This window comes from Daucus carota, chromosome 3 (genome assembly GCF_001625215.2).
Source record: "Daucus carota subsp. sativus chromosome 3, DH1 v3.0, whole genome shotgun sequence".
Lineage (NCBI taxonomy): Eukaryota > Viridiplantae > Streptophyta > Magnoliopsida > Apiales > Apiaceae > Daucus > Daucus carota.
In genome coordinates, this window is record NC_030383.2 from 32,407,473 (window position 1) to 32,430,812 (window position 23,340).

A 23,340-nucleotide genomic window follows, 5' to 3' on the forward strand; every position below is an offset into this window, starting at 1 on the left:
AATATTGTTATTTAACATTTTTGAAGGTGTTTTTGTATTGGATATAAGTGATTTTGTTAGATGTTCTTCGAGGCTTTTATAAAGAGAAAAATGAAACTGACTATTGGACTACCCCCAAGATTTGCCCACAACTTTCTCCACGCATTTAATACATGCATGTATTGGGTTGTTTTTTTTATAAAAAAATGTTGCACTATTCATTTTAATTTGTTTAATAAGTATAACTCACTTTTATCATAAATAATGAATACAAATATTCTATATTTTTAAAATAACTAGGAGTATCTTTGAAAAATATTTACATCAGAATACGTAGGAGAACACTAAAGTAAATCAAACTGACAAGATTTTTAGACTATTCTGGGTTTTTTCCTATATAGGTGTTATTATGGCTACAATGCCTACAACCTCTATTATTCTCTTATTTGAAATGTATGTTCTGATAGTCCATTATAATACTTACCATATAAAAAATAAAAAATAAAGAAGTTCAAGAGTCAGTTTTAAATTTATCTTTATAAACCCTAGACTACAAACCCATTGAACAATTAACGCACTTTATAATTTCCAAGCCTAAACCTTTTTATACCAATGGGCTCACAGTCACCATCAAAAACCAATCAGATCATCGCCGATAAGAGTGCTTTGGAAGAAAAAATAAAAGGCTTGGAGGAGGATAATGTCAATCTTAAAAAGAACATAAGGTTAATGGAAAAACAACTTGCGCACCACCAAACTGTGATAGATTTGCTGAAGAAGCACATTGAGGAACGAAGTGCCAGGGAAGCTTTCATTCCAGATGAAGTCGAAAGCCGGAAAGTCTCGAAACTTATTCAGGCTGAACGCAAAAAAGATAAGAACTAGATAATAGTAATTACTTTTCTTTTTACATGTCGATGTATTGTGTAATTCCACGCCACCGCGGAAAAAAAAATGAAAAGTCATGATTTGATTTAAAGTAACTTTTCTTGATATATTGGTACACATTTTTTAACGTTGTAAATGTTTAAATTTAAAAACGATGTTTAAAATGACGTTTCTTAATATATTTTTTTACAATCAATATATGTGACACGGGAAAGGCAGTATTAGAAAGAATATAAAAAGATAATTTAAATGAAGAACACCTAATGGAATTTATATAAGGGAACACCTTCCGGGATTAGATACGGGTTCTCATATGTGTTCTATTAGTTAGTTTGTAACACAAAGTTTCCAGTGCGTGTGATGCACATGAAACATTAGTGAAAGGCATATGTTCAGCCTATTTGTATTTAAAGAGGTACAACTCAACTCAGATAAGAAAGATCAGTAAATAGCAAGTCATCGGAATCCGTACGAAGAACGTCAAATGATTTATGGGAATTATATGTCAGATAAATTCCAGGATGCTGCTGCACACCACTGAAAGAAGTTCATTAATATGTTCAAGCCTCAGTGCACAAATAATCTTTTGTGGCACGTCCAGGAGTTCAGAAGATATAAAGTTTCTATACTTTATTTTATCAGAAGATTCCATTTATTGAAGAAGTACATACAAGATGAAGACTCGACGAACAAACCAAATTCTTATTGTTTATTTGACGAAGAATATTTGATTTAACTAGATACAGATGAACCAGACAGTACATCTGTGTATCAGTTATTCAAATTAAATATTTGAAGTCAAGCAGAAGTGGTAGTTCGTTCGTTCGACAAAGAAAGAAGAAGTTATTAAAGTTTAAAGAAGACAGGAAGCAGTTCTACTGAAAATTGGGTGATTAAATATTTAATAGACTATTATTTCACTTCTCAAAAAATTATATTAATTATGTAATTTATTTATTAAATTAATTCACTCTCGAATTAATTTAATTTATGAATTTATATGATTAACTTAATTAAGCGAATAATTTTCTATTTTATATATACTACAATATTACATTCATTATCACCAAAACAAGCTCAGCAAGACAATTCAAGATTGTCTTACTGAACTTGCTTCAAGGAAGGAAGGAGAAGCACAAGACAATTTATTTGAATTGTCTTGGCGAAATGGGTTGGTGGCAGCAAGACAATCTACATTGTCTTGCCGTGTGCTTCATGTGTGACCAACACAACCTCACTTTGTCTTTCTGCCATGTGCAAAGGCTTAGCAGACAATCCATTTGTCTTACCTTGTGACAGATTGTCATACCTTCCCTGGGATTGTCATACCTTCCCTGGAATTGTCATACCTTCCCTGGAATTGTCATACCTTCCCTTAAATTGTCATACCTTCCCTTAAATTGTCTTTCTGGCGAGTTTAAAGCTTGGTAGACAATCTAAAATTGTCTTACCTTGCCTTGTGTTGTCTTGCCCAAGCCTAGATTGTCATACCTTCTTTGTATTTGTCTTTCCAAGCTTGTAATTGTCTTGTCTAGTGATTGTCTTTCATGTACAAAGCTTTGCCTATAAATATGGCTTAGTTTCTTCATTTGAAAGTGTTCATCACTTTGTAATTCAAAGCATTTGTAAAGCTTTCAAGTTGTTCGTAACTTGCTTGATCGTTATATCCACAGTTTTCTGTGTTTTGATAACCCGGTTGTTTTAATCACTAAATCTAGAATATACCCTGTCGAATTTATTCTACGAACTTTAGTGGACATTAAAACTGAACCATATTAATTATATAACGACTTCAAATATTGTTATATTAATTAATTATAATCTGATTAACAAGTTATATTTTAATCAGATTCACTTCCGCGATAATTTGGTAACGATTGTATTCAACCCCCCCTTCTACAATCGTATGTGGACCTAACAATTGGCATCAGAGCGGTTGATACCATTTCTCTGTATCAGATCCTATACACACTCTGTAACGTTCAAATATTTTTTATTCGAATTAATTTTATTCCAAAAGTTAATTTTGATTAAAAATATTTTTCATTCAAAAATCCAAATCTCATCCAAGCACTATTCACTTCAAATCTAAATATTTTAATTCGAATTAATTTTTTTAAATTAATTTTGATTTAAAATATTTTTCTTTCAAAAATCAATTTTTCATCCAAACACTATTCACTTTAAATCCTTAAACATGAGTATACAAAAGATTAGTAGCATTAAAATCCCACCGTTCAGCAAAGAACACTTTGGCGTATGGAAGATGCACATGTTACTATTCCTCCGCACTGCGAACAGAAAATACATCGGGATTCTGAACAAGGGTGTTTCTACTCCGATGAACGTCATATTAGCACACGAAGAAGATGGTGTGTTAATACCTCATCAGACTATTCCGAAAGAACTTTCTGAGTACACAGATGAAGAGAATGAACAGATGAACTTAGATGACGCTCTTCAATTGATTTTATTTGAATCCCTAGATCCTGTAATGTACAATGCTGTTGTTAATTGTACGAACGCGAAGCAAATCTGGGACACTCTAGAAATCATAAACGAAGGCTCAGAAGAAGTTAGGGAAAACAAGAAAGAGATACTGATGGCTCAGTATGAACAGTTTTGTTCCAATCCCGGAGAAGGGATTTCAGAAGTATTTATCAGACTCAATAATCTGATTAATAACTTGAATCTGAATGGGAAATACTACGACAAGAAAGAGGTCAACATGAAGTTTCTCTTAACCCTTCCCGAACATCTGGAACATAGAATCACTGCTATCAGGGAAAGTAGAGATCTGAATGAGATTTCTCTGAAAAGACTCTACGGAGTTTTGAAAACTTATGAACTCGAGCAAGTTCAAAGTAAGCAGAGATATGGCTGGGGTAAAACACTGAACCATTCAAGAGCTCTAGTTGTTGAATCACCTACACCGGAAGAAAAGAAGAAGGATGTTGTTGTTCCTTCTAAAGCCATTCAGGAATTTGTTGTACCTGAGATGGGTCAGACTGCTTCTTCCAGTGGTGATGAAGAGTTCTATACAATGGAAAAGCTAGAACAGTTAGAAGATCAATCTCTATCACTGTTTGCCAAGAAATTTGGAAACATGAGATTCAAGAAGAACCCCTCCTACAAGAACAAACCTACTGCTAACAGGTTTCAAAAAGGAGGTTACTCATCTTCTACAAGCAAAGGAGGATACAAGACTGGGATGGTGGATCGAAGCAAGTTTAAATGTTTCAATTGTGGTTAACCGGGACACTTTGCAACTGAATGCAAACAGCCCAAGGTTCAAGGAAAGAGAAAGGATTCGTACGACGAGCTGAAGCAGAAGTATGATGCACTAGTGAGAAAGCATCAGGGTACTTCTGGAAATCAAAGTTTCAAAAGCAAGTCTTATCTGGCAGAAGGGAAAAGCTTGGATGATACAGATAGTGATGAAGAAGAGCAGATAGGGAATGTTGCTCTTATGGATAATGCTGGATCATCTTCACCTCCTCCTGCTAGAAGCTTTCAGGTAGATCCTACATGCCCTAAACTTTTTATGCAATTAGGACTTGAAAGAGATGATGCTATTAAAAAGATGAAAGCTGCCAATCTTAAAATTGATACGTTAGTCTTAGACATTCATGCTTATAAGATGAATGAGATGAAGGTATTAAAACCTAAAATAGAACAACTGACTATGGATTTAGGATTACAATGTGCTAAAGTCAAAGTTCTAGAAAAAGGTGAGATTGCTTTAAGACTTCAGCTAGACGAAGAGAAAGTTAAGTGTAAAGCCTTTAGGGATGCCTCCACTATAGTCAAAGAACTTAATGATAAACAAGAGATCAAGAGAACTGTTGGAATAGGTTTTGACTATAACTAATCTGTAGGTAAGGCTAGTAACATTACTCCCTTTAAGAAGAGTGCTGAGGAGAGAGGGATTCCTTTTGTTTTGAAAGATTCCCCTCAACCATTGTTTAAATCCTCAGAAGCTGAACCGCTTTTAGAAACTCCTGTTGTCATTAGATATGAACTCAAACAGGAAGACCTTAAAATGAAAGAGAGTAATGAGAAGATAGATGAGATCTTGACATCACTGAAACCAATCAAAGTGAAAGGCAATGTTAGGTTGCCTAAAGCTGGTTTAGGTGTCAACTCTGAGAGAACTAAATTCAACAAGCCTAATAACTTTGTGAATAGTAAGAACAGAGACAATAGATGTCATTCTACTGAGAACTTTAAATCTGTTAACAAGGTTAGAGTAGAATCTATTGATGTTCCTGCTACTATGACTGATATGCCTGTTGCTCCTATTTTTGATGCATGTCATAAATGTTGTGGTGTTGATAACTGTATGCTTTGTGCTTTCAATACTATGTCTGCTTATTTTAGAAATTTGCATGCTAAAAATGAAAACACATCACCTAGACAACACACAAACAATAAGCATGCTAGATCAAAGACTGCTAGTCCTTCTCGTGTTAGGAAGGAGACTTATCTTTCAAAGCCTAAAACCAAGTTTTACAAGGCTGTTGTTAAGGAAGTAAGTTCAGTCAAGAGTGAGCCAAATATCAGTCCAAGAGGCTCTGTTGTATTACCTGATAGAAATCAATTCTTTAAGTCTGCTGGACCCAATCAAGTGTGGGTCCCAAAGAATGTTTAATCAAGTTGTCTTGTGCTGGGTGCCAGTGGAGTTGTTCGAGTTACTTGGGTGCTTGACAGTGGAGCGTCAATGCACATGACTGGCACAAGATCCCTGCTGGAAGACATAAGAGAAGGAGCTGGCCCAACAGTCATTTTTGCTGATAATAGCAAAGGTCGTACTGTGGGATATGGCAAGTACAAAATTGGAAGAATCATCATAGAGGATGTTGCTTTAGTTGAAGGACTTCAACATAATCTCCTTAGTGTCAGCCAGTTCTGTCACAAAGGATATTATGTTCACTTTGAAAAGGAGATATGTATCATCAAACATATCAAGGATAAGCGTCTTTCACTATGTGGCATAAGGAAAGGTAATATATTCGTAGCTGATTTGTCTTCAGGACCAGGAAACGAAGTTCACTGTTTCTACGCCAAAGTGTCTGCTGAAGATAGTTGGTTATGGCATAAGAAGCTCTCACATCTCAACTTCAAAACCATGAACTCTCTGGTCAAGAGAGATTTGGTGAGAGGTTTGCCTTCCCTGGAATTCTCAACTGATGATCTCTGTGAAGCTTGTCAGAAAGGAAAAGCGAAGAGAGCATCTCACAAAGGCAAGACCATCAATACCATTACAGATCCACTCCATTTACTGCATATGGATTTGTTTGGTCCCGTGAATGTTGCACCAATTGATGGAGGAAGATATGCCTTGGTTATTGTGGATGACTTCTCGAAATTTACTTGGGTTTACTTCCTGGCTTCTAAGGATGAAACCCCAATGACAGTGATTGATTATATAAAGTTAGTTGAATTGGATAAGGGTGTGCCAGTGAAAGCTGTAAGGTCAGATAATGGCACGGAATTCAAGAATCAAACTCTAATCAAATTTTACTCTGAAAAGGGAATTAGAATGCAGTATTCAGCACCAAGAACTCCTCAGCAGAATGGAGTCGTCGAAAGAAAGAATCGTACATTGATTGAAGCTGCAAGGACAATGATTGCTGAAGCAAAGCTTCCACTGTACTTTTGGGCTGAAGATGTGTCTACTGCCTGCTATACCCAGAATAGAATATTGATCAATAAGGATCATATGAAAACTCCATTTCATCTGTATAACAACAAGAAATCATATGTCAAACATCTTCATGTCTTTGGAGCCAAGTGTTATGTTCTCAAGGATGGTGAAGAGAACTTGAACAAGTTTGAGCCAAAGGCATCTGAAGCAATTTTTGTTGGTTATACAATTAATGCTTATAGAGTTTTTGTAATTGATACTCTGTCAGTGAAAGTTAGTGTCAATGTTACATTTGATGACACTAAACTTCCAAGTATACAATCTGCTAATCCATCTGAGTCTCTGAAGTTTGACAACTATCCAGATTCTGATTCAGATGATGATGTGCCACCTGAGGTTGCAACAGGTGATGACAACAATGATATTAATGATCCAGGCAATGGTGGAGGAAATGGCAATAATGCTGGAGATTCCACTGATGCTAGTGGTGGATCATCAAGTCAACCTGGCAACAACTCAGGGGGAGCTGATGGATCAACTAGTCACACAACTCAGCTTAATGATAATACTGCTGAATCGTCAAGGACACATCTTCCAAAGGAAAGGATTTGAAGCAGAGATCATCCCGTTGATTTAATTATTGGTGATCCTGATGCTGGTGTCAAGACTAGAAGTGCTACGACAAATGAATGCCTATTCTCTGGGTTTCTATCTCAACTAGAACCAAAGAAAATAGAAGAAGCACTTGCTGATCCTGATTGGGTACTTGCCATGCAAGAAGAACTCCATCAATTTGAGAGACAAGAAGTCTGGGCCCTGGTTCCAAGACCAAAAGGAAAATCTACTATTGGAGCTAGATGGGTCTTCCGTAACAAGTTAGATGGTGATGGCATTGTTGTAAGAAACAAAGCCAGACTGGTCGCAAAAGGTTATTCACAAGAAGAGGGAATTGATTATGATGAAACCTATGCTCCAGTTGCTCGTCTTGAAGCGATCAGAATATTTCTTGCATTTGCTGCACACTCCAACTTCAAGGTTTATCAAATGGATGTGAAAAGTGCATTTCTGAATGGAAAGCTGGAAGAAGAAGTATATCTGGAACAGCCCCCTGGCTTTGAAAATCCAGAGTTTGCTGATTTTGTATACTTCCTATTCAAAGCTGTCTATGGACTCAAGCAGTCACCAAGGACATGGTATGACACTCTCTCTGAGTTTTTAATTGAAAACAATTTTACTAGAGGTGTCATAGACAAAACTCTCTTTTACAAATTGCATGATAAGGATATGATATTTGTACAAATATATGTTGATGATATTATATTTGGTTCTGCTAACGATAACTTGTGCAAGAGATTTGCTAAGTTGATGCAGAGTAACTATGAGATGAGTATGATGGGTGAGCTGTCCTACTTCCTTGGTCTTCAAGTAAGCCAAAAGGAAGATGGAATATTCATTTGCCAATCCAAGTATGTCAGAGATCTTCTTCGAAAGTACAATCTAGAAGACTCTTCACCGGCAAAGACACCCATGGCCAGTGCCACAAAGCTTGACCAGGATAAATCTGGTAAGAAAGTTGATATCACAAGCTATCGAGGTATGATTGGCTCTTTACTCTATCTTACTGCAAGTAGACCAGATATCATGTTTGCAACATGTTTGTGTGCTAGGTTTCAAGCTGATCCTAAGGAATCACATCTTATAGTCGTCAAAAGAATCTTTAGATATCTTAAGGGTACACCTGGATTAGGTATTTGGTACCCTAAGAATACTAGTTTTGACTTAACTGGCTATACAGACTCTAATTATGTAGGATGCAGGATTGATAGGAAGAGTACGTCTGGAAGCTGTCAATTTCTAGGACGTCGGTTGGTTTCCTGGTATAGCAAGAAGCAGCACTCCGTGTCTACTTCTACTGCTGAAGCTAAGTATATAGCTGCTGGTAGTTGCTGTGCTCAGATCTTGTGGATCAAGAATCAACTGAACGATTATGATGTTGTAGTAAACAAAATTCCCATAATTTGTGATAATACAAGTGCTATAACCATTTCCAACAATCCGGTTCAACATTCAAGAACCAAGCACATTGATATCAGGTATCATTTCATTCGAGAACATGTCATGAATGGTACAGTGGTGTTACATTTTGTACCCACGACTGAGCAAATTGTTGACATCTTCACTAAACCACTAGATGAATCCACTTTCTCTAAGCTGGTTTGTGAGTTAGGGATGTTAAATATGACATAGTTCTCTTGTATATATTTTTCATATGCATTATATGTTTTTATATATTTTTTGTGAATTTTCTGTGTAATTATGCATGCTTGTATATTATTCTGTAATTTTCTAAAAGTGCTCATATACTCCCCTGTAATATTCTCTAGGCATTTAGATAATTATTTGTAGTTATTTTGTATTTTTCAAAATTAATTAAGCATAAATATTTGATTTTAAGTTAATTCATCTTATTGAATTAAAGTTAAATTCATAAATATTTATAGTTAATTAAAGTTGGAATTTACAAAATATTTGTGTAATATATATTATTGTTTTTATTATAGATTTTTGATTTTAATTGCAAAATGTTTTATCTCTTTAAAGAAATCAAAAATCATATTTTATATATTTATTTCTATTTTAAGTTTGTTGCATGCTTGTAAAGTATTTCTTATTGGTATCTTTGTTGTGAATACTAATATTGTGAATGTTTATGTGGTTTGTAAATATTCAAGTAATTGACGGTTGCAATAACTTTGTCGTCCATATCAGGGATAGACACTGGAATTGCTGGTTCTTTATTGAACCAAGTGCCTTCATATGCATTCAAGGGAAACTTGGACACGTTGCCATCTAAAACATCCTTGTCTACCCTCCCGGTATGAACATTTCCGGATCCCCTTCGGGATCTTTCACCCTTGAAGGTGAAAGGCAATCTACTCTGGTAGAGGATTCTTCTAAGGATCATGTGCCTTAACAGGTATCTGAGGGAAACATAGGTTTCATGCCATTGAAAGGCCTATTGTCTACCCTCCCAGAATCAAACTCTGGATCCTTTAAAGGATTTACTACTCTCTGAAAGTAGTTGGCAACTTGTGGACTATGACTTGGATTTATCTGATGAGTCTAACGAGGACTGGGAATTACGAACTCCCATTGCACCACCAATGACCTTCCATGAGGAGGCAAAGGTGATCTTAATTGCAGGTACATCACACTTTGGAAGCTCATAATTTGTGTGGAGTGAAACACTTACAGAACTTGTGAGTGACACCCTTAGCCATAAACTGAGAGATATTTTGAGTGTCGAGTGATACACCTGCAGAATGTTTTAGTGAGACACCCACTAGTTACCAAATTTAAACCTTATTGTTCAAAATTAGTATCTAAAATGTTTTATCTAAGTGGATGCTTAGTATGGTCAGATTTTCAAAACTTGTTAAATGAAAACTTTTCTGATCACTCTTTCTGTTTGGATCAGGATCTACTTGGCAGCTTGCAAGTACACCTGCCTTCACAGGCATCGGAAGGACAATTTGTTCCTTCACATCCTACAATTCCATCTCAGGGAACTATGGTTGTTTATACAGGTACTGGTGACGGTGTGACAAACACGAGTGAAATCAGGCATACACCGAGCGAAACACATGTACGAGAGGATAGTGAAAAATCTTTGAGTGTTCGTGAGGTGAGTGCACACACCGACACGGATCTGTTACAGGAACAATTGGCTGCTCTGAGAGCCGAACTTGAAAGGGTAAATGCTGAGAATGTCAGATTCAGAAGTGGAGAGCTGGTGACTCTACAGGAGAAAGTTGCTGATACTTCCTTTACCTCTCTGAAAAAGGAAATGGACGATCATGTCAAGGGTATTCACTCTAGGATGGACAAGATTGATAAGAACCAGGAGCTCTGTATGACGAAGCTTAATAGCTTGGAGCAGACTTTGGCCCAAGTTGTTGATCACTTGAAAATTCCTCAGTCTACAACTCCGTCCACTCCAGAGGATCCCTCAACTAAGGGGGAGAAGGATAAGGAAGATAAAGACAAAGATAGCAATGCTGATAGGAGTGATAAGGATGGAGATGCTAATGCTGATAGGAGTGATAAGGGTGGAGAAGGAGCAAGTGGAAAAGATTCTTCAGCAGCTGACAAGGGTTATGACAAGTCAAAAGGCAAAATGCCTGAATCTGAGAACATCTTCACTAATCAGGATTATGATAACATTCCTGAAGATGTTAATGATGATGATGCATTTGATGCTGCTTATTTTGAAGCTGAGGAAGAAGGTCATTTCGAGGAAAGCTTTCTCTTCACTGAAGATCAGTCTGTGGACCCTGAGCACTTGGAAAGGGTCAGAAAGGTTAAAGCTGAACATGAAGCTAGCAAAGCAAAGCTTCAGGAATTACAGAAACTTGTGGATGAGAAGAGGATCACTGATGATCTGATCAAGCTGGAGAAACAGAAGTTATGGGATGCTAAGTGCAAAGAGAAGAGAGAAGATATCTCCAGAAAAGTTGGTGAAAGCTGGGATATTGCAAGACAGATCTTCTCTGGACCTCAACGGGAACCTTTCGAGGATGGTAAGTTCAAATCTTTCATCTATGACCTGAGAGAGGCTAATCCTAATCAAATATGTTTATGCGTGCTCTTGCTCTTGAGTTGGAATATATAACTATTGTTGTCAGGAATCTCCTCGATCATTGGGAGATTATTATTTCCACTAAGAGAAACGGAACATTCAGGGTTTCAATTGACTTATTCAAGTTCTTATCTCTTACTGAAATCTGGGTGATTCGTAACAAGATTCGACGCAGCTCAAATCTGAATGAACTCCTCCGTGACAGACTTATGGAACATGCTGTTCATAATAGCCCACAAGTTGTCAAAAATCCATACTGTGTAAAGTTCATTCACAAGACCAAGTTTGGAACCTTCTACTTGAATCATCGACCTCTTGTTAAATATAGTGTCATTCAAATGGTTCTTGTATCTACACTTCTACGTACCAAGGGCTTCGCTTCTAAAGTTAAAGCTGATGCTGATGTTGAGATTGTCGCTTACTGTACAAGGAAGAACATCTATCACTACTTCAGGAAGATGAAGTATGTAAAGCCAATTCAGCCATCAGACTTTATAGAAGACCCTGTGGATACAGAAGTACAGTTCCAACTATCCTTGGCTCGAGAAAGAAAGAAGCATGGTGAATCCACCATATCTGAAGAGCCTACTCAGAATGAGCCTTCAAATCCTACTATTCATTGTTCAAATGCTGAAGAAAGAGAAGTCACTCACTCTGAGTGAATAGATTGATTCTATTAGTGATCATGGTTTAATGTTTAATGCAAAGCCATAAACTTTTGCTATTTACATTCCAATGTTTAAATCTTTGTCTTATCAGTTAGTTGAGTTATCCTCTAGGAAATTTGCATGTTATGTTAACAAACAAATAGGGGGAGATTGAAAGGCATATGTTCAGCCTATTTGTATTTAAAGAGGTACAACTCAACTCAGATAAGAAAGCTCTGTAAATAGCAAGTCATCGGAATCCGTACGAAGAACGTCAAATGATTTATGGGAATTATATGTCAGATAAATTCCAGGATGCTGCTGCACACCACTGAAAGAAGTTCATTAATATGTTCAAGCCTCAGTGCACAAATAATCTTTTGTGGCACGTCCAGGAGTTCAGAAGATATAAAGTTTCTATACTTTATTTTATCAGAAGATTCCATTTATTGAAGAAGTACTTACAAGATGAAGACTCGACGAACAAACCAAATTCTTATTGTTTATTTGACGAAGAATATTTGATTTAACTAGATACAGATGAACCAGACAGTACATCTGTGTATCAGTTATTCAAATTAAATATTTGAAGTCAAGCAGAAGTGGTAGTTCGTTCGTTCGACAAAGAAAGAAGAAGTTATTAAAGTTTAAAGAAGACAGGAAGCAGTTCTACTGAAAATTGGGTGATTAAATATTTAATAGACTATTATTTCACTTCTCAAAAAATTATATTAATTATGTAATTTATTTATTAAATTAATTCACTCTCGAATTAATTTAATTTATGAATTTATATGATTAACTTAATTAAGTGAATAATTTTCTATTTTATATATACTACAATATTACATTCATTATCACCAAAACAAGCTCAGCAAGACAATTCAAGATTGTCTTACTGAACTTGCTTCAAGGAAGGAAGGAGAAGCACAAGACAATTTATTTGAATTGTCTTGGCGAAATGGGTTGGTGGCAGCAAGACAATCTACATTGTCTTGCCGTGTGCTTCATGTGTGACCAAGACAATATCACTTTGTCTTTCTGCCATGTGCAAAGGCTTAGTAGACAATCCGTTTGTCTTACCTTGTGACAGATTGTCATACCTTCCCTGGGATTGTCATACCTTCCCTGGAATTGTCATACCTTCCCTGGAATTGTCATACCTTCCCTGGAATTGTCATACCTTCCCTTAAATTGTCTTTCTGGCGAGTTTAAAGCTTGGTAGACAATCTAAAATTGTCTTACCTTGCCTTCTGTTGTCTTGCCCAAGCCTAGATTGTCATACCTTCTTTGTATTTGTCTTTCCAAGCTTGTAATTGTCTTGTCTAGTGATTGTCTTTCATGTACAAAGTTTTGCCTATAAATATGGCTTAGTTTCTTCATTTGAAAGTGTTCATCACTTTGTAATTCAAAGCATTTGTAAAGCTTTCAAGTTGTTCGTAACTTGCTTGATCGTTATATCCACAGTTTTCTGTGCTTTGATAACCCGGTTGTTTTAATCACTAAATCTAGAATATACCCTGTCGAATTTATTCTACGAACTTTAGTGGACATTAAAACTGAACCATATTAATTATATAACGACTTCAAACATTGTTATATTAATTAATTATAATCTGATTAGCAAGTTATATTTCAATCAGATTCACTTCCGCGATAATTTGGTAACGATTGTATTCAACCCCCCTTCTACAATCGTATCTGGACCTAACAATTAGGAATATAAACAGAACTAACATTGTAGTTTTTTAAATTTTATTTTTTTGACCGTGATGAATTTTTTAAAATTAACATTCATTTTAAAATGTATTAATAAGATTATATAAAAAATTGATTAAATTTTGGAAATGATTCTTATTGATGAATCACTTTAAGACGCAGTTCCATATATTGTTCACGAATATTGATCATATACGTTTGATATGTGTTATTATGACTACGGTGACTGCAACGTTTACTTTTTTTCTTTCACATTTTTTCTGAGTTTTATCTCTGTAACATTTTTGAGATTCTTTTTAGTGCTTTCTATAGAACACTCTATAGAAAATATGGAGATCTAAATCATGCTCGCTATTTCTCATGCATTCATTTTTCTACAAATATAGAACCAACTGTCACAGCAGTTATATATATTTTTTGAAACAAACTTTAACATAGAGATTAAGTCAAAAATTATGATTCTTCATGCAAGAAATTTATTTTAAAAATTATTAAACTGATTGTATTTCACAAAAATAACTTAATTATTATCGACAGTCCACCAATCAGGATAACGTGTTATGTGAGATAAGAAGTTTAGAATTTAAAAAATAAATACTCATTTTTTTTCTTAAACAGGTGGGTGCACTTAATGAATTTAAAAATCAAGAGTCAGTTTTGTTTAATGTGGTTATACATTGTTTGTAGACAATTCCTGAATGTAATCCAATAGCCGGTTTATTTTCTTCAGTCTATAAAAGGAATCCGAGTAACAACAAACACTCCCATTCAACTTACCAAGAAACCAATCTAAAAAACATCCTCAAGCACTTCTCTCAAAAAAAAAGATGGATTCAAACACACATATGAACCTCTTACAACTTACTAATGATAATACTTCAATGGAGGAAAGAATCAAGATGCTGCAAGCGGAAAACAGTATTCTCGAACACAAGATAAAACTGATGGAGATTCAGCAGACGCACGATGAAGCGGTGGTAACAGTTCTTAAGAATCATATAGAAGAACGAAGAGCCTTCAATCGTTTACTGATGGATGATTCAAATTTTAAACCATCGGAAATGGAGAGACGTGAAAAGCTACGTGAAGAAATAATCAACGAACGTGAAGCCAAGAAACGTGCAAAGGTTTCACCGAACGTGGATGAACAAGAAAAGAAGTAAATTAATTTTTAGTATAAAAATATGTTAATTTCGTTGTAATCCACCGTCTAACTATGAATAAAAGTTTATGTTTATTTTAGTTTGTTTTTTAGTGTAAATGGTTTTTTTTATTAAAATTTCTTTGTTCTTTAATATTTGTGCTTGACGACCATTTTTTCCGATTCAGAACATGAATGAAAGATGCACATTCCTTAATATTCTATTAATTAAATCAAGTTTTTTATTTTTTCGATGTAATATACGTGGTCAATAAAATAGTGAAACATAACAAGGAACCGTAACATCATACATTCAGTTTGAGGAACACAGCAAAGAACTCTTCTAGGAAAAGGAAAATTTGATATCTCGGGGGATGTAGTTCGAAGCAGTGTTCCATGGGAAGACCTATAAGGATGTAATTAATAGAGTAGCTATTTTTTACCAGAAGCATGCAACCCTTAACATGGTTCTGTGCATCATTATTTTTATGGGTACTAGTAAAAAATGTTATGCTCAGTTGTCATTATATCAAATCTTTAATTAATGGCGGTTATATAGGACAAAACATTTAATTCAAGTAAATGGAGTACAAATTTGTCAATGTTTGTTATTCTCACTGATTGTTATTCCTCATACAAATTAAATGTATTGCCTTTTATAAAAAACATCGCAAAAAAAATGAATAAAAATTGCATTTTAGTTATCTATTATATATATAATAGAATAACATGCCACATTTTATTCTGTGTGATTTTACTAGCCTGCCCCTCCTCCTGCCTATCCAGCCCATTTTTCACCTGTTGGGTACCTGCGTCTGTTTGCTTGCCAGCTTCTTCGCCATCCTTTTTACCCCCCTCCGCTCGCTTGGCTTTGGACTCACTTCTTACTCCGCTCGCTCGCTCATCTCCGCAGACTCCTTCACAGCGGCTTTTGTCTCTGATCTCGTGTCAAATGGAAGCCATGCCAAGGAGGCGTGGCCGACCTCATGTTAGCGTTACCCAAGTCATCGCCGAAGCGCGCCGACAGGCAGCCTGCTGCGTGATTCTCAGCATCGCAACATCATGTTATGCCTGTCTGTAAGCCAAATTCACCCCGTGTGCTTGTTGTATGCATGATTTGGTCTAATTTCTAGAGATCAAAAGATAAACTAACAACATATAGTATTGTTCATTCGCGGCTGCTGAGTGGTGATAGATTAGGTAATGTCTTAAACCAGAATTTAAGTGTGGAGTGCTAAACTTGATGAATCTCCATGACTAATTGCAGACTGGTGAGCTAGCTGGAATTGCCGTGGGAGCTACTGTCATGCTCAATATACTACGAGCAAGGTAATTTTTAAACTCGCTTCAACTCAATACAATAGCAACATATCTCAGCAGCAAAAAACTTGGTATACATATCTTATCAGTTATCATACTAGCAACTAAATTAGTTCACTAATGAAAGTAAAAAAAATAAAATTGAACACTAGAATGATCAACGGAAACCTTGGAGACAACAAACAATAATTACTAGTATTAATGTAATATCCATCGGGATAGATGAGCCTCGAGTGAGAGATAGAGCCAACGAGTTTTATACAAGGCTGTTGTCAATAAAATGACAAATTAAAAAAAATTTAAAGCACAATTTTATATCGCATTGTATTCGAGTTACAATAACTGGATCTTAACGCTGGTGGAGTCAATTAACGCTGCCTATGTGTTTGTACAAAGGAGCAACAGGAGCATCAATGAATCCGGTGAGAACTTTGGGGCCATCAATAGCTACAAACAACTACAAAGCCATATGGATCTACTCTACGGCTCCCATCCTTGATGCACTAGCAGGAGCAGGTACTTACTCTCTGGTAAAGCTACCCGAGGAAGACCTGAAAAACACACCACCAACATTATAACTTATCCTGGTATGTAAGTGAACTTATTTTCCATGACTCACTTTCTATCTTAATCTTCTGAAAAAGAAAAGACTTGTGTGTACAAGCTGAGTGGCAGCTGCTATTTTATTCCAGGTCAGTAGTTTCTGTATATGTGGGCCGTGGCCGTCCTGCTATTAGCTTGTAAATATCTATTATTGATATACAGAGTTTCCTACTCATCCACCAAATCAGTTGAGAAAACATCACTTTCAGGTAATTATGAAAAAGCTCAAATGAGTTTTGTTTTGGTCCGGTTTCAACATATTTGAAATGTGAGGTCTGATATTTCCATTCAACGTAAAATTCTCTAAGCTAATGTAATTGGTCCACATAATTACTGCCACATTTTAATCTTCTCTAATTTTACCGATCTGCCCCTATTCTTGCCTATTTGCCTCCACTATTTGCCTCTTAATTACGTGCCTGTTTACTTTTGCGGTTCATTTCTCATCCTTTCCGCCTCCCTACTGTTTTGCTTCGTCGTTCCTGAGCTCTGCCTCATTCTCAGCGGAGACATTAGCCTCTCTGTGGTGTCATCGTCCTCGTGTTGTCATCACCGAGGCCGTCGCTGAAGCACGCCTGTAGGCTTCCCGCTGCGTGATTCTCAGCATCGCGGCAGAGGTACTGTCATCCTGCCTTGCTTGGTGTATATGTGGTATTTATTGTGTTTCCATTGTTCTGTTGTTGGAATGTTTGTTTTGCCTGTTATTGTCCTACTTTGTCACAAATAAACTTGTAAAGACTTGGCGTTTAATGCAATGAATGCAGCCGCTTCGCAGGCCAGGAAGGTTCATGGTTCAATATTCGGAATAAAAAGGATGAAAGAACCTGGTGGTGAGAAACTCAATGACTTCCTCTGAATTGTTAAAAGATCCATGTTGGTTTGGAAGCATAATCCTGAAGCCTAACTAAATCTTACATTATTGAAAGTCAGGCTACCTTGGCTGGATTATAAAACTCTTCTTTTATGATGGATTCTTTCAGTGCCAAGTGAATCATATTAATGAGAAAACACAGTCGCAAGGTAACTTAGCAACACATATATATCTATGTCACATTTATATTTATTTCAGCTGTCAAGCTTGATTATGTTCACTCCGTGTATTTTCATCCAAAACTGTGTTTCTGCAATGTGATAAAAAAATTCAAGTAAACATGGTGTTTAGGTACAAGAAATTATGGCCTGGAAAAAAACCACATTAGGCACAATGCTTGTTATGAATGTCACTGTTTACATTTTGTCCTTGAGCGCAATAGCGTTTTAACTTTTCTTCACATTTACCAATCAAATAATTATATTCAGCACATAATTATATTTCAAGTTGGCCAATTTTTCCTTATGGATATCATTTCGAGGGATTTGGGAAGCTAATTGCGGGGCACATTAGCCCATAAAATTTAATCAGAAACAAATTAGTTATTTGACGGCAAGCATTGTCTTCAGCCAGGATTTAAAAAGTCTTGTTAGACAAAAGAAAAGGGCTGGTGCATTCAGCTTGCAAATCTAATCTATTTGAACATCGCATACCTTCCCCCTCCTTTTCTGTTGTTTATTGTCAAAGACTACTATCATACTGCGTTTACTGAGATGAAATGGAATGGAATGGAATTTTGTACTCTATTTGAAATTTATTTATATTTTTCCATCTATTTTATCCAAGTGAATGCAACCTTAGTGGCTTCCTGATGTTGATCACGCACTTCTATGCATTAATTTTACACAGATAATTTGACTCGATCGATATGAAGAAATTATCATGTATGCTTTTTTGTTCACATTATTTTACTGTATTTCTTTGCTATTAGCTAATTAGAAAAGGGCTTATAAAACAAATCACACAAGGTTATATCCACATTGACTCAGGGTGTGAGCTACCCGAAAACAAGCTATAACTCTACTACCTCTTTTTTTCCCCTTCTCCAAAACTTTAATGCCTTTTCCTAAATTGTAAGATATAAATGATTACAATTTCTTAAAAAACATTCAGAACTTGGTTCCAGATATTTGACCTTTTGAGGATTTACTTCTATTCCTGCAATTTAGAAAAACACTCCAGCAAAACTTCCAATGAACAACATGACAATATTTGTTATCCTTTTAATATTTCAAAGAAAAAATAAACAACTATATGTAACAAACTACATCACTTTTCCTCTGATTTTGTCTCCTCTAATAATGAGAAGCCATCATTAACCAAGTTCCTGTCAATGAAAGCTGCATCTCCAGAGACATCTAACCCTTCTGCAAGCTTAATATGTACAGGAATCTTGTCATTGCCCTCAGTAGCACTGTCCTGCATGTAGGATCGCGTAAGAATCAATTCCCCCGCAACTATTGCTTGTAACAAATATAGGATCACTACTGTATCCTGCAATTTGAGGTATGGATGAGTGCACATGATGACTACCTGGTCTTTCACCAGGAGCATGAGCCATGTAAATATTATTTCAAATAATTTTATTTTATAATAAGCTATGTAAATAGTATTTTTATTTCAAATAATATTTATAATTTTTTTAATTAAATTTAGTTTCAGATAAACTATGCAATAGTATTTTATTTTGAAATAATATTTTTTATTTCAAGCTATATTTTTATTTATATTTAGAATTGCATGTTTAGTCTGATTATGCGAGCTAATTTATATAATGTTATTAATATCACTTGCACTTGAATTGTATCAGGCTGTATTCTGGTTAGTGGTTCCGAATTTGATAAGAGAAGAGAACATATACCTGATCATGACAATTCTTCTGCTTATCTTTTTATTTCAATTCCTTCCAAAGGTCTACCATAGCATTTGCTTGATGAGAAAAATGCAGGAGGTCACAGGCTATATATTTGGGACCATTCGGTGGGGTTTTGCCCTTAATCTCATCGCGTGCTTTATTGCCTCTCATAAAGTTTTTAATTCTAAATTTATAACATTTTGCTGTAAAATATATATGATATCAGGAACAGTGATTGTAACATATATATTTTCGCTAATTGCTTTTTTCCTTCCTGAAAGGTGGCTGCGGGATGCTGATATGTTCTTGCTCTACAGAGAGTCACTTTATGTGACCTCTCCTTGTCTTGCTCCGAGGAGGTGTGTCACCAGCATTTTATGTCAGCTGCCGACACACTAGACAATCCCTGTGGTGGTAACTCAAGCAGAGTGCTTAGAAATCCAATACGTTTAGATGTTAACGGACCATTATATTATGGTATCTATAAGGGTGCTCTTCCGGTCATTTCCAGTAACTCTGTGGCTGTTAGGATTCTCTACCCCATCTTTTGGGGTTTAATGACCCTCAGGTAAACTATAAAATCAATTGATGCTAATCTAAACCTTTTTGTGTTCCTCCGTAATTCTTGAAAATCATGTTAACGTTTCTCATGTGTTGGTCACAGCACATTTGACAATGACCTAGAACCAACAAGTAACTGGCTAGAAGTGGTATTTAGTATAACAAATGTGCTTAGTGGTTTAATGCTCTTCACTCTGTTGATCGGAAATATTCAGGTAACTTTATTAGCTTTGATATCAATAATTTAGCAAAATGAATGTAAATTTGAAGGCATTTATGCATGCGGTTATGGCAAAGAAGAGGAAAATGCAAATACGAATCAGAGATATGGAATGGTGGATGAAGAGGAGACAGTTACCATCTCAGTTGAGACACAGAGTCAGGCACTATGAACGCCAGACTTGGTCAACCATGGGAGGTCATGATGAAATGGAGTTGGTTAAAGACTTGCCTGAAGGACTCAGACGTGATATCAAACAATTCCTTTTCTTAGATTTCATTAGAAAGGTAACAAACTTGATTCTACTATCTTTCAAGACTATTAGTCTACATATTAATAAATAATCCTTATGCTCTTTGTTTTTTCCTTAATTGATTTCAAGGTACCACGTTTTCAAAGTCCAGATGATCTGATCCTTGACAACATATGTGAACCGTGTTAAGCCCTTTGTTTTCTCCAAAAACAAAAAGGTAAAATGGATCACGGACATAAATATTTTTCCATCACCACTGCGATCACTCCAGAAATGTTTTCATTCTTGCTGCGAATATTTCGAGAAGGGGATTCTGTACCTAGACTGGAGTGTTCATTGTCAAGGGACGCATGAAAAGTAACCAAAACTTAAGCAGACGCATAGTAGCCAAGAGCATTCTTGATCCCGGAGGCTTCTTAGGAGACAAAAATTCCGGCTTTAAAAGCTTCTACTTGAAATTCAATACTTCTTCATTGGCCTGGATGCTGTTGGGTGCTAACAATTCATTTTTCCTGCATTCCTAATTTTGAGCTTCTGTTCTGCAGTTCATCACCTTGCTCAGATCTTTCAGGCCGCCACGTATCATCTTTCCCCTCTGCGAAGATCATACAGACGGTTTGATTATTAACATTAGCATAAATAGCTTCACCGAGTGCCTTGTACGCACTTCTGAATCTTATCAGGTTCACCACTTTCTGCTAGCAACATTTCTATATGGGAATTTGTTAATGTTTGTCAATTCATGTCAGTTTCATCTATAATGCAATTTTTTCCCTTCAGAATTCAGAGCTAATCGTGAGGTGGGCTATGTTTGTTGTGGATTTTTATAAAATAATATGGTCTGAAATATAGTGCACAGTGGTTAGAGCTTCTCGGTTGCAAGCTTGTTCATCGGTCCAATTGTTGTTATAGTATCAAAAATGAAATTGTGTAGTATGTATAAAATTGTAAACTTTTTTCATTTAGCGAAAAAAAATTGTTAAATTTTCTCTCTCAAGAAAGTATAGAGTCGGGCAGAGTTTTAGACTATACTGGTACGTTTAATATCACAAAGATCTGTTGCAAATTGAATATATGATGACGTGTTACTGTAGAATTTTTGGTTAAGAACTTAAGGCAATTGAAGTTATTAAATTTCAAGTTATTTCTGTTATATTTCACCTGAAAATTTCTACCTCGCTTCTGTGTGTGGGATTTTTTTAGATGGCGCAGTTAATTTGTGTATATTCAAAAAATGATTGCTTATTTTTATCTGTTACACAGTAGACAACATCATTTGGTATACAAAAAAGAAGACCAGGTATCTAGCTTAGTTGGCAATGCCCATTCTCACCTCCAATTACACACACCAGATGGATCCTTATGGCACTCGTTCTGTGTTGTCTTCAAAAGCGAAGACATTTGCCGGGTAGTTCAGATCTCAAGGCCTTTGTTTCGTTCTGTTACACCTCAGCGTTTGTCAGACGATTAATCTTATATTCTAAAATATATATTAGTTATTAGAAGTGTTATTTTATGTATTTCATCACTTAAAAATGTATAATAAGAATGACGATGTACGATACAATAAGTGTTGTCTGGTTTGTGTTTATTGAGTTAATCATCAGTATCTTCTAGCTGGAGTAAAATGTTTGCTTAGTTTGCATCTTTGTTGGACGCATTCATCAATGTGCCAACATTTCTGCTTGGTAAATTAATGCTATTTAAATTCTCATGAAATATCTATCAAATACTTTCACGGAATTCATAATAGTACTATATATTGGCGATTTACATGCATATTCAATGTTGTGGCTCTCCGTTCTTACCGGTTTCAAATCATTGTCTACATTGTTTTAAAACATAGTTTATCCCGACTCACATTACAAGATTGGTGCACCAATCATTCATTAAAAGTCCGTTTCATATCATATAACATCAACAAGGACCAAGACATAATAAAATAGCAAGATATCCATTCTATGCATTGTCGGAACACCAACAATCATCACGCATATAAGCATAGGCCCGTGCCTCGCACGGGCTACAGTGCTAGTTTGATTCAATAGAACAACTTTTTTTTTCTTACAACCTAATGTATAACACAAAGCATAATCTTAACAAGTCGTTTTAATACATTGTAAGTAACTCATAACGAATTAATAGAGAATATATTTTTTTAATGTTTAAAAAATCTTCTTACGAATATCGAAATGAAACAAATAGTGTTACATTTTTAAATTCAGAATTCCTCAACTAACAAATCTTGTTCATAGGAAAGAACCCATTTTATGTTTTTTTTTTCTAAAGACTATCAATGTACATTACAGAGAATCTAATTCTAAGATTGACTTATTTCCTTGTATAGCATCAAATTTAAAACATTAGCAATAAAATTAAACTAATTCAGACTGGAATACCATACGCTTCATTGCATATTTTTTTGTCTTTTGTTCGTAACTCAAAAGTAAAATATTAGTTTTAAAAACTAAAATATGTTACAAAATATTTTAACAATATTTTTGAATAAACTGAATGGTTTGTTTTTTCCAAAAATACTAACGATCGCGGAAAAAAAATACATTAATTTAATTAGAAAATAATCTTTTCTCTAAGTCGTGTCTAAAGTCGAGGGGATGTCCAATGAAGACGTGTATGCATACCAAAAGTCATTTGCTTTTCTTTATATAAAGCCTCAAACACCATGACGTACGTAACTGCATTCGGAAAAAAGGAAGTTACATCTACAAATTCTAAAAAGAGTTACATTATTCATCATGGCCACCGATTTAGAGAAGATGTGTGTAAGAGCCGCTGAAGAGAACACAAGGTTGAAGGATACCATCAAACGTCTGGAGGACGATAACAAACAATTGAAAGGCAAGATCAAATTACTCGAGATATATCGCTCAAACAATGAAAGGTTAATAGACCTCCTCAAGCGACACAAAGATGAGCAACAGGCCGTCGCTCGTGACATTATAGATCCAACTCAGTTCGGGCCACCAAACATTGGTA

General features: G+C 35.6%; 1 long non-coding RNA gene across 3 annotated transcripts; it reads left to right on the forward strand.

Moving 5' to 3' along the window:
- Nucleotides 1–15,482: 15,482 nt before the first annotated feature.
- Nucleotides 15,483–21,357, forward strand: LOC108213145 (uncharacterized). 3 transcript variants are annotated; one of them, XR_010289736.1, is made up of 10 exons: nucleotides 15,483–15,737; nucleotides 15,928–15,989; nucleotides 16,377–16,567; nucleotides 16,673–16,792; nucleotides 17,088–17,200; nucleotides 17,348–17,413; nucleotides 17,514–17,603; nucleotides 19,591–19,877; nucleotides 19,974–20,377; nucleotides 20,473–21,355. It is a non-coding gene; the product is annotated as an uncharacterized LOC108213145 (long non-coding RNA). The 3 variants fall into 3 exon arrangements; XR_001805201.2 differs by having other exon boundaries at nucleotides 16,673–17,200; nucleotides 20,473–21,357; XR_010289737.1 differs by having other exon boundaries at nucleotides 16,673–17,200; nucleotides 20,141–20,377; nucleotides 20,473–21,356.
- Nucleotides 21,358–23,340: the final 1,983 nt, after the last annotated feature.